The sequence below is a fragment of the Erythranthe guttata genome, chromosome 8 (genome assembly GCF_056151865.1).
Source record: "Erythranthe guttata isolate IM_541 chromosome 8, IM_541, whole genome shotgun sequence".
In the NCBI taxonomy this organism is placed as follows: Eukaryota; Viridiplantae; Streptophyta; class Magnoliopsida; order Lamiales; family Phrymaceae; genus Erythranthe; species Erythranthe guttata.
In genome coordinates, this window is record NC_142540.1 from 12083698 (window position 1) to 12096332 (window position 12635).

Consider the following 12635-nt stretch of genomic DNA (forward strand, 5'->3'; position numbering starts at 1 on the left):
AAAAAAGTCAATTAGCAGTTAAATTACTGTCTCCGACAGTTAAATAACTGCTGGAGACAGTAATTTAGCAACGAATACAGTAATATTAATTAAAAATATTTTTTCTAAGAATAAAAAAGTCAATTAACAGTTAAATTACTGTCTCCGACAGTTAAATAACTGCTGGAGACAGTAATTTAGCAACGAATACAGTAATATTAATTAAAAAAATTTTGAAGAAAAAAAAAAAAAACAGTCAATTAACAGTTAAATTACTGTCTCCGACAGTTAAATAGCTGCCGAAGACAGTAATTTAGCAGCCAAGACAGTAAAATTAATTAAAATATTTTTTATAAGAAAAAAAAAAAAGTCAACGCCGGAGACCCGGCAGTCAACGGCCGTTGACCGGCCGGAAAAAAATTTCAGGAAAACAAAATTCAAAAAAAAAAAAAAAAAACAAAAAAAAAAAGTCAACGCCGGAATCTGGCCGAAAAAAAATATTTCAAAAAAAAATTATTTTCAGGAAAAAAAAAGGTTTTGGGGGTTAATGTGATATATTTGTTAAAATCCGGGGTCAATGTGTAATATTAAGGAAGTTAGAGCATAATTGGTGGAATTGATAAGAATTAGGGTTAAAATTGGGGTCAAAATTGAAATTAGGGTTAAAATTGGTTAATTGATGAAATTGGGCTAAATTGGGGTGTAAATCATGAAATTGGAGTTGAATTGGGTTTCAATGAATTAGGGGTAATTTTGGTATATATAAAAGGATTTTCCTTATTTGCAAATAAGTTTGAATGGGGTGGATTTATTTGGAAGACACAAAAGTTGGATGTCCCTATTTTAATTAAGTGCCCTTGTCATGGGCTTTTTTGTGATTACCCCTTATTAAATTGTGTAATAATAGAAATAATATACGGTGCTGATATCATTCCTTATTAAATTAAATTAAGAGTCCTTATTATAAACTAATTAAGTCATTAATTCTCTCTCCTTTTCTTATTTGAACTCCGGTTCTTTCTCTCTCAAAACCCTTGTTCCAGAACTCTCGATTCTTTCTCTCTCTAACTTTTATATCGTCGTTTTGAGAAGAAAAAAATCCCCAATTTCTAATCTCGAGCAAACACCAATTTTCAGAAGAAAAAAAATATGTTGTTGTTTCTCGACTCAGACGGGCGTCAAACATTCCACGCCGGCGAGTTCTCTTTCAACTTCGCCTCCCGCGAACGTACTTCTCAAAGCGAGGTCCAAAATTAGGTAAACTTCTACCTTTAATGTTATTGATTTTCTTAAATTAATTATGTATCCCATCTCTCTCTCGGTGTATATTGATTGAAGACTTTGGGGGATATTATGTAGTTAAAAGAGTAAATTTAGCACAAGAGTATACGGGAATTTCGATTCTGCAGAATTACTCAAAATTTATAAATATCAGGGGAACTCTTATCTTTCACTACTAATTGGATGATGTGTATAATTTTTGGGATATTGCTGAGTATATGCTGATAATAAATTGTGGCACTGTTCACAAGAGCAATTGTTTATTTAACATTGATACAAATTCTCTAGTGTTTATATTAGTATATTCAGTAGAAATATAATAAAATAAGACGATAGGATCTCTGGTATCGTTGAATTTTTGCAAAGTATTGTGTATCATTTTGACGAAATTATTTAAAGAAACAAGAACCTTTACCTATTAAACAATCAGCAGTACGTGGGGGCTGCCTCGATGCTACACCCGGTGTTTATCACTGGGTCACCCTTCTGCTGCCACGTGGTTTTAATTTCAGTTTTAATTTTTTTTTTTTTAATTTTAATCATAACTCTCTCTTTCTTCACCACATATACAACTTGTTTATCCCTTTAAAAAGAATAAAGTTCTTCTCCTCCGATTCATTATTAATCCATCTTTGCAATTGGAAAAGGGTGTGGGATTTTAATGGAACTAAAAAAAGTCTGAAATTGTTCGAACTCAACCAAAAAATTGCAATCCCAATTGTCTGTATTATTTTTAGTTTCATAAAAATTCCAACTACAACTTCAAGTATAGAATTAGATGAAAAAGAGGATCACATGAAATTTTCTTCATTCTGATTTATGTCGTATTAATACCCTGTTGGAAAAATTTTACTACTACTGTAAACGAAATTAGATGAAGTTTTAATTATATGCTTGTTATTTTGCAGCAGATAATTGCTTAGACCCAAATTTCTCTTGTTCATCTAATTATATGCTTGGGATGAATTCTTCTCCTTTTTGTTTTACATACAAATAGCCTAAATTTGGTTCAATTATATATACTAAAGCATATATTTTGCATCCTTTCATTCAATTCATTTTTTTTAATCTTTTCTCTTATGTAATTTGTGTAGTTTTTTTCATAGTATTTTGTATAGAAAATAACGTAAAAGTATTTGTTCATTTTTTTTTCTTGTGTGTAATTCATCAACTTCGTTTTTTGAATGTAGCAATAATGAGTTCTATTAGAAGTGATCATATTTGAATGTATAATACCGAAGTGGATCAATCAGAATCATTGGAATGAGTTGTTGACATATTGGAACACCCAAAAGTTTAGAGATAAATCGGAAATTAATTCCGATAACAGAAACTCAAGTCATGATGGTTTAGGTCCCTCGTTGCATACATGAGGATCAATTCCAGTTTCGGAATATAAAAGAAAATTCGTAAGTGTTAATTTTGATATTTGATAATTATATTTTATTTTACTAACACCAATTAACTATGTTTTTTATTTTATTTTAAGGTGAAAGAGAAAGGGGTAGATACTATTGCTTCTGAGTTATTTTTGATGATTCAGTAAACGAAACAGAATAAAGATTGGGTTGATGGAAAATCAAAATCTGCCTAGGTAAGCATCTACTTTACTATAATATAAAAATGTTATGCTGCAAGAATTGAGTTCTGGAGGAAATTTCTTATGATTGTTTTTTAATACTTTTTTGTGTGTTTTCAGTTACTGCTTCTGAATATGGATCATGTTGTTAGACAAGTTTCATTTATTTGATAATGTATTGTATAGTTTAATGAAGAAATGTATATTTATTTAATATGCATTGATTATTAAAATTTGTGATGTTTCAGTCTAAATTTCAAACCATCGTCAAGAGTCGTCATTCAAGTGACATGTCTGCGACACAGGGTGGTGGCGAAGGAAATGAAGACGCAAGAATCGAAATTAAAATCAAGAGAAAGACGAAGAAGAAGATGGAGATGATGCATTCATGGCAATAGCATCTGCTCTTCGTAAAGAAGTTATTGATAAAGCGTGGCTCGAGGCAGTTTGAGGGCCAATAAAAGGAAGAGTTTACGGTCTCGATTCGGAATCCAGTTCTGTTGTACAAGGAGGTGGTCCTACATTTCATGTTCCAACCGGTTCTTCATCTGCATATCTGTACCTTCTCAATGCTTATTTGAAACTCCTTCATTCGAAGAAGCTGTTAATCGAGCGGTGGAGCAAAAATTAACCGATATTCAGACTACTTTTCAAGAGGAACTGCAAGCCTTGAAAACAACCATTCAAGAGATGCGTGAAAGACAACCTGGAGGAGCTCGTAGAGATGGACAGTAGCATCGCACTTATATGGTAGATTTTTTTTTTATTACGACTATTTTTTATCGTTTGGAAGACGAGTAGTAACGCTTAGCCTTACAATCTTGAAGATTGTGTTTTGAATTATCATTACGTGGATATTTAGATATGTTAGCTCAGTTGCAAGTTGTGTTTGGGTTAATTTTATGGATTTTTAGGTCGGTGTTTTTTATCTTATTGTTGACTGGATGTTGATTATGGAAAAAAAAATAGTGTTTGATTTTGATCATGTGTTTGTTGTCTTGATTTGATTGGTGGATTATGAGAGAAAGTGTGGTGCTTATTTATTGTAAGGAGGTGAATATTCCGGTATATAATGCATTGAAATGGTTTTGGGACAAGGAATTATAAATTTAAAATTATTATTTTTTAATTAAAATTATTTTAGCGACGGATTTAGCGACATACACAAAATTCTGAAAATTCATTTTTCCGACGGATGTAGTGACGGATTTTGCTACAAACACCGGCGACGTAAAATTTTCCATTAGCGACGGACATGGCCATCACTGCTCAAATATCACTGGTCAAGTTTTAGCGACGTCAAATTATGCATTAGCGACAGATATGTTCGTAGCTACGTTAGCGACGGATTTTTGTTGTTGGTCTCTAAATTTAGCGAGGCCGGATTTGGCGATGGCATTTGCGACGGCCTAAATCCGTCGATAACTATATTTTGGCGACGGATTAAATGAATTAGGGACGGATATATCCATCACTAAATCGTGATTTTCTAGTAGTACGTATTTTCATGATCGCTTTTGGAATCCAATTTTTACCATGTTCGAGTCCGAATTTGGATTTTTGCCGTTAAACAGGAATTGTAGCCACCTGAAATAGCTTTCTAATGCCGCCGAAACCAGTTGATTTGGAGTCCGGTTGAGAAAGTTATACTCGACTTCGTGGAGATACACTACAAAAGATGTTGAGGGATTCTCTCTACTAATTTGATTTTATTTTCCTAATTGCAACTATTTTCTTACTCTTTGATCATTTTTGCTTCCTGGACACCTAATCTTTAATTTGTACCTATAAGATACCAAATCCACCAATCAAAACAGAAATATAAATTAATCCAAAAAAAATCCACGTAAATGTAAACGTAGAGTTTTATTTCGACACTCCACTGTATATTTTTTATCTAGTCTTTTTGTTGTTGTTTGTTGATGCGTATTAAAGTCCTAGTATTGTAGTTCGTGGTTTTAAGAACTTTGTTGCGAATGCACTTTTGCGCATGTTTTTTTACTTGTAAGTTTGTGCATGTCCATTTGAACGAGTGTGCTCGTGCATGTTTGTTGAATGTATTAATGTCCTAGGAATGTAGTTTGTGTTTTCATGATCCTTTTTACGAATGCACTTTTGCATGAGTACTTTGGTGCAAGCTTTTGTACTCTCACTTATATTCGTATCTTTCTAGCGAGTGTTTTTGTGCATGTTTCTTGATGCACATTCATGTCCTCGAACTGTAGTACGTATTTTCATGAAGGCTTTTGGAATCCAATTTGACCATGTTCGAGTCTGAATTTGGATTTTTGCCGTAAGACAGGAATTGTAGCTAGCTGAAATAGCTTTCTAATGCTGACGGAACTACTTGATTTTGAGTCCGGATGAGAAAGTTATGCTCGACTTTGTGGACGTACACCACCAAAGATGTTGAGGGATTCTCTCTTTTAATTTAATTTTATTTTCCTAGTTCCAACTCTTTTCTTACTCTTTGATCATATTTGCTTCCTGGACACCTAATTTTCGATTTGTACCAATAAGATACCAAATCCACCAATTCAATCAGACATATAAATTAATCCGAAAAAAAATCCACGTAAATGTAAACGCAGAGTTTTTTATATAGTATTTTTGCTGTTGTTTGTTAATGCGTATTAAAGTCCTATAATTGTAGTTCGTGTTTTTAAGAACGTTGTTGCGAATGCACTTTTGTGCATGTTTTTTTACATGTGCGTTTGTACATGTCCATTTGAGCGAGTGTGCTTGAGCATGTTTGTTTATTTGTATTAATGTCATAGGATTGTAGTTTGTGTTTTCATGATGCCTTTTGCGAATGCACTTTTGCGTGAGTACTTTTGTGCATGCTTTTGTACTCTTACTTACGTGCGTATCTTTCTAGCGAGTGTTTTTGTGCACGTTTCTTGATGCGAATTCATGTCCTCAAATTGTAGTACGTATTTTCATGATCGCTTTTGGAATCCAATTTTGACCATGTTGGAGTCCGAATTTGGATTTTTGCCGTTAGACAGGGATTGTAGCTAACTGAAATTTGGATTTTTGCCATGAGACTGGAATTGTAGCCCGCTGAAATAGCTTTCTTATGCCGCGGAACCAGTTGATTTGGAGTCCGGATGAGAAAGTTATGCTCGACTTCGTGGACGTACTCTACCAAAGATGTTGAGGGATTCTCTCATCTAATTTGATTTTATTTTTCTTATTGCAACTCCTTTCTTACTCTTTGATCATTTTTGCTTCCTGGACACCTAATTTTCAATTTGTACCTATAAGATACCAAATCCACCAATTAAAATAGAAATATAAATTAATCCAAAAAAAATCCATGTAAACGTAAACGTAGAGTTTTATTTCTACACTCCACTGTATCTTTTTTATCTAGTGTTTTTGCTGTTGTTGTTAATGCGTATTAAAGTCCTAGTATTGTAGTTCGTGGTTTTAAGATTGTTGTTGCGAATGCACTCTTGCGCATGTTTTTTTACATATACGTTTGATGAAAATGGAACTATAAGAGACAAAGTCCACCAAGAGCCACTAAGCTTGCCAAGCGGACCAATCACAAGGCTTAGAGCCAAACGTTTCATGGAAGCATTATATGGGCTTATTCAAGAAGAAGTTGAGATGGCAAATAATTGGAGGCCCAACATGAGTTCAAATGCATGTACAAACCCTATATACATGGGCTAAGTTGTATGTTTCAGCAATCAATTCGGATTTTATTTTATGAGATATTAGTATTCTTCATTCTATCTTGAAAGAGCTCTTGAACTTATCAAGTTATCTTGCGGCGTTCAAAAAAATCAGACTTATCATCAAGATTCTTGAATCCATCTTGAATTCTTGGTATGGCGTCTTCGTTTCTATTGTAACCTTGGTTCGTGATTTACTAATCATTGGGTCAAGGTTCGACAAACTTGTTTCTTTGGGGGGTCTTGGTGTTCCAAAACCATAAATTGTTATTGGGTTTTGTCACATGTTGACGTATTTCATATCACTTGGTATTCAGAGCCTTGGTTTCAAAGGCAAGTTTCAATTTATCTTGTTATTTCGTATTTTTTGTGCTAAAAAAAAAAAAAAAAACGAAAAAAAGGTGAAAAAAAGGAAAGAAAATATTTGTGTAATCTTCAATATGGTATCTTTATTCTTGTTCTTCTAGATTTCCACATTCTTTAGCATTTGTCTCTATAGAGATTATTTGCATCTGTTAGGACTTTAAGTCTTGATTCTTGTGATTTGTTTGATTGATTCTCACTTTGAATTGCTATTTGATTCTCGATTGTTCTTGAGTTCAATTAAGAGTGAAAAGAAGATACAACGAGCGGAAAAAGGCAGAGTGGTGAGAATATAAGAGGGTAAAAGTCGATTGAGTGTTAAACACGAGTGTGAGTGACATCATATTGAGGGAAACACGTGTGGTAGTGTTTGTGAGGTTTTTAATATTATCTTACAGATCTCATAACATGTCACAAAATGGAGGAGATAATTCAACTGAAGAGGGGCCACAACCAGGCATTTCAATGTTCCAAATGCAAGCATTGGTGCGCGAGATGAGTCGGGTGATGAGAATGGAGTTGGAGTAAATTCATGAAAAGATAGACAAATTGGAGAAGGAGACAACAATGTATTGAAATCATTTTGATTAAGAGTGTGTCTCTTCGGTTCTTCAAGAACCATTATTTTCAAAGGAACTTATCGGAGTTGAACTCCGTGGCGTTCGCCCCTGACTTATCAATCAATCTTCCGCAATTGATTGTGGCGTCTTCTGATACAAACCCCGTAGAACTTGTTACAAGACCCTAATACCTTACGCGGAAGCAAGATCAAAAACATCCAAAAACAAAGATTCAAAGGGTGGAACTGCGACCCGTTGCCTATAAAGAGACAAGAACCTTGGTACGTGAAGACTGTTAGAGTAGGTGACCAACAAGCCAAGATGTGGATGTGGTCTTTCGTATTTATTATTGTAATAAACGAACCTTTATTCGTATTAATGATAAAACACATTGGCATTCTATATCTTTGTCTCTTTGTCACAAGCATAGATATAGTCCTTACAGTTATTACAAGTACTAGTAATTGATCGTTAGGATCGTAAGATATTTACTTAAGTATTATAACTGTTAAACGTGTTCCTAGTCAAAGGGTTACGCCAGCAATGAGAATATCGGCCTTTCCCATTTAGAGACTAGCACTTAGTGTATGTGTACTGCTTCTCATCAGTAAACGGTAATGTGATATCGGCATACATAAGTGGGTGCTCGTAAGGTGAAGAGTTCACTGAACTCCCTCACCCTAGAAATCTCTAAGTGGTTCCCAATAATCGAGTAGAGATATCTATGGTATAGTTGTACACCATTAGTCCTTATGACCTAGACATCACAGTGACTTCACTAGAGGACCAGCTGTATCGTGACCTGTCCCTGAGTTCCACCGAGGACCATCCCAAGGGCCAGTGTTCGTGCAGTCCGAAATCTAGTGGGAGGTATGTGCATTGTAGTCGAGGATTCGATCGCTAGAATAGTCTTGGATGTCCTGTGTGTTCTGATAGTTTGTAATCAATCTAAGTCTCTCGCCAGAGCTGACTAAGTGATGATTAGAGAATTCAATTCTCTAAGTCATGCCCGTAACGATTACAACACTTAGAACGATCGCACGGTCCTTGAACATATAAAGAGGTCTCGACGAACCAATGCCTCTAGTTCAATCGGGACATATGAATCGAAGGGACCGTACTGTACGTTAACTATATCTGAAGGTTCTTGCAGGCACTTCATTTGTATCTAGGGAATCATGACGCGTAGTTGCTTGACGCCAATCTTGATTCGTTGGGTGATTAAGGTGAAACGAGCTTCATCTTAATCGTAACTCTAAGGGACGAGTTTTGACCACAAAGGGTTGTGGGCCGACGGCTAGCTTACACCTGAACCATCGAGGGTCACACTGCTCGTGCACATGAGATCTTTGAATAAACGGTCAGAGATAAAATGGTTTATCTTTGCATGATTGGAAGTCAATATGATTGGGTCCAACATTCGTAATTTGGAATTATGAATGAGAATAAGAAAAGGAATAGAATAGGCGAACATCTTAGTGGACTTTCTAAATCGGGAAGTTTCCAAATTTAGAAAGTGCACTGAATTAGGGTTTCCACTTTTGGAAACTTGGAAATTGAGAGTTGGCACTCGTAATGACGAGGACTTTATAATGATTCCGAAAATGTAATGGTTGCAAATTTTCCAGTCATTGAATTGAGAGAGACGAGCAAGTAAAGTTACTAACGAACTTAAGCTGTTGGGCCCGGTCCAACCTAAGCCCGCTAGGGTTTTATGCAAGACACTATAAATACAAGATTTATAGGTCTTACACAAACACAACACAAAAAAACCGTAACCCTAGCCGCTCACACTCTCTCTCACTCGGTCCTCTCTCCTCGGCCACCGCGCCGCCGTCGCCGGAAAGTCGCCGGAATCGGCCATCCGTTGGCCGATCCCTTTCGGTACTCTTTTCCTTCTTTCTTTTCTTCCGTTATTTCAAACTATTACGTGTCCAGTGCCACGTGTTTAGTAGATCGAAGTATACGAGGTGAAATAAGAGAGGAGGAAGATCGAAGATCAAAGAATCGAGGAGAAGCACATGAGCCAAAGCCGCACGCATCCCCACGCGCCGCCCGAAGACCGCGCGTGAGTCACACGCGCCGCCGTGGCCCGTCTCACCGCTGCTGCCGCTGCACCACTGCTGCCGCTGCACCACTGCTGCCCCGGATTGTACGGATTGGTTTCCGTAGCAATCTCATCTTGCTTAGTGCTCCTACCTCACGCTTCAAGAGGTAAACTCACGAATTCATTGCTCTTGATTCGTTTACGTTTAAATCTAATAGGTATGTTCGTTCTTGTATGAGTTTATGTGATTACATGAAATTGATTTATATGTTCGAGCATGTTATTTGATTTATATGTTCGAGCATGTCAATTGATTTAAATTTGTTTAAATAATTTAGCATGTATGTTGTTTTTAATTTCGCCGGAAGCGCAAAGGTATGCAATTAATTGCTTCTAATTACCGGGCATGTGTTTATGTGTTTTAAAGTTCTTTAAATCGCATAAAATTTTTGTTTTCCGCTGCGTACTTGTCCGATTCCCAACAAAGACGCCACAATCGATTGTGAAAGATCGATTGATAAGTCGGGTGAATAAAAGGAATCCACCGATATGTTCGAAGAGTTCTTAAAGAACCAAAGAGAATATTCTCAATTAAATCATCAAAATTCGTCCCTTAAAATAAGCCAAATTGGCAACCCATTAATAAGGTCTAAAAAGACTCCTTTTTCACAAGGAAAATGACTCCTACCTAAACTATAATAAGGAAATAAATAAATAAGCAAATCCTAACCATAAAAGAATCTAAAATAATAAAAAAATAATAAATAATAAATAAAAAACGTGCATAAATAAATTAGATAACTTGATCTTCAAGTCGGCTTCTCGATCACTCTTCTTAACTCGCGACATTGGGCTGTGCACGTACACGCAACTAAAGCTCAATTTCGACACTGTTCCACTTCGAATATCTCTTTGCTCAAAGCATGAAAGTTGTCTATCTTTTAGATAGCTTTCCGGATCATTTTGAATCAGATTAAGTGGACTTCAGATGCGAGAGTTACAACTCGAATGGTAAACTCTGCCAGAATAGGCGAGAATCTTGAATGCATGGAATTCGACTTGTCCAACGAGTTCTTCTCTTTCTTTTCTTCCAATTCCAAACCATCAACTCTTCAATGGTCTTTTGAAACCCTTTATTCTCCAAGGACATCTCGAATAATGTCTTTATACTCGTACGCTTTCGCGTCTTCCAATTCTTCATCTTTGAGCTTGTGTGGATCATACTCCCCCTCTTTAAAAGGATTCGTCGTCGAATCCGAACATATATAAAAAGAAGCATATAGAAACCATCTTTCATTATAATCTTCAAACAATTGTAGCTCTTATGGTCTAGTATACTCCAAAGTTGATACACTCAACATTCCCACTGAAGTATAGCTAGTCGCATTGGTACAACTAACTCCATCAATAATCAAACTTGAAGATACACCTTCATGGCACTCAGTAGGAGCAAGATAATCTTCATGTATTGCATCACCATCTTCATCAGCATGCACAATTGGAGTTTGCAATCCAGTTAGCTCGGCGGTAACTTCGATGCATGGCTGGGCTGTATCATTCTCCACCTCTTCAAAAGGATTCACCCTCGAATCCGAACCTTCTTTTTCTATAAGTGGTGGCGCGGGTTTGAAATTTTCTCCTCCCTTGGACTCGACCTCAACTAGTGCATCAATAACTCCCAAATCAGTTTGAGTGTTTTCTTTCTCAAAATCTTGACGAGTATCTTCCTTTTCAAGTGGCGATAAAGAATCACCCATTCTCTTCAATTGCTTGTAGTCTCCTTTGTCTCGTAGAATTTCCTCTGCCTTGAGCTTTTGTAATGGTTCTCTCGTTTGGCTCGTTGAAGATTTCCTACGTGATTCTCAAATCGATGAATTCATTTCTTCTAACATAGTAACCTGCCTCAATGTGACACCCCCTAGTTATAGTATGGTAAACCGATGTGGTTTGCCCTTAACGGAATGAACGGAAGCTGTATATATATATGGGGAAATCCCAAAGTTTAAGAAAACATTTTTCACGACCTAAAACTTAAGGACGAGGTGGGCTTCGGAAGAATTTTGGCTGAGGGATTTAGTAGGGTGGAGGAGTATTCATCGAGCTACTCTATTAACCCTTTATAGAATCTGGAATAGGGGTCACCATGATAATACATAATGATAATATATTAGAGTCCATAGTTAAAACAAAATATTAATCTAACATAATATAGTCATTACTTATAGCGAAATATTATACATGGACCATAAATATCAAAAAGGGGGTCCATATTCGGGGGAGTTATCCTCCTTGACCACGGATAATAATACACATGAGCTACTACGGAAATTGTAATTGTCCTAAGGACAATATACACAAAAGATAGGATTACAAGCATTATAAGTAGATCCTCCATACGAGCAAAAACCCGGAGTCGGCTTCTCGAACCGTTGACTAGTCCAATCCGGTGGAGTTAGTACCACTAATACCTGCAAACGGAGAATATCTATATAAGCTAACAAAGCTTAGTAAGGATCTTGAAAGATACCGAGATTTGAAAATACAGTTCTACTACGTATATCATATTGTATTCAATGCAATTAAATTGAAAGTAAGTATAAAACACTTGTCTTGGATTTACAAATCATAAACTTTAGAAAGCTTTTTCATTTTATCGGATCCGATGAGAAATTAATTTCTTTACTTAGATAATAAGAAGATTATTCTGAGCCCGTTTTTGGTGGAATCAAACCACCCGACTATAGTATCTATGGTTGGAATACCGGCCCCCCCTATCCTTTCTCATCCTTTCTAAGAATTCCATTAACCTCCCCAAATTAGTTTACTTAATGCCAATAGTGGCATGGTCGAAGTATTTAGAATCCCGTTTGGATATATAAAATACCGATATTCCACAACAACCCATAAGGAATTTGAACCACCATAAGACATCGCAAATATCAATCAAGTGACAAAAAATCACAAATCACACAAAAGATCAATTCACACCATATACCAAGTTATGTATTCATGCATGCATACCCACATATGCACTCAATTCAATCACAACACAAGACTTATTAAAGACCTACTTAATTTCTATAATTTACTTAAGCTACTTAACCCCAAAATTTCTTTGCTAATTAATTTAGGATCAAGAAAAC

The 12635-nt window shown here is 35.9% G+C and overlaps 1 long non-coding RNA gene across 1 annotated transcript; it reads left to right on the forward strand.

Moving 5' to 3' along the window:
• Positions 1–960: 960 nt before the first annotated feature.
• On the forward strand, positions 961–4081 carry LOC148768517 (uncharacterized). Its single transcript, XR_016033132.1, has 4 exons — positions 961–1236; positions 2451–2669; positions 2750–2854; positions 3088–4081. It is a non-coding gene; the product is annotated as an uncharacterized LOC148768517 (long non-coding RNA).
• Positions 4082–12635: the final 8554 nt, after the last annotated feature.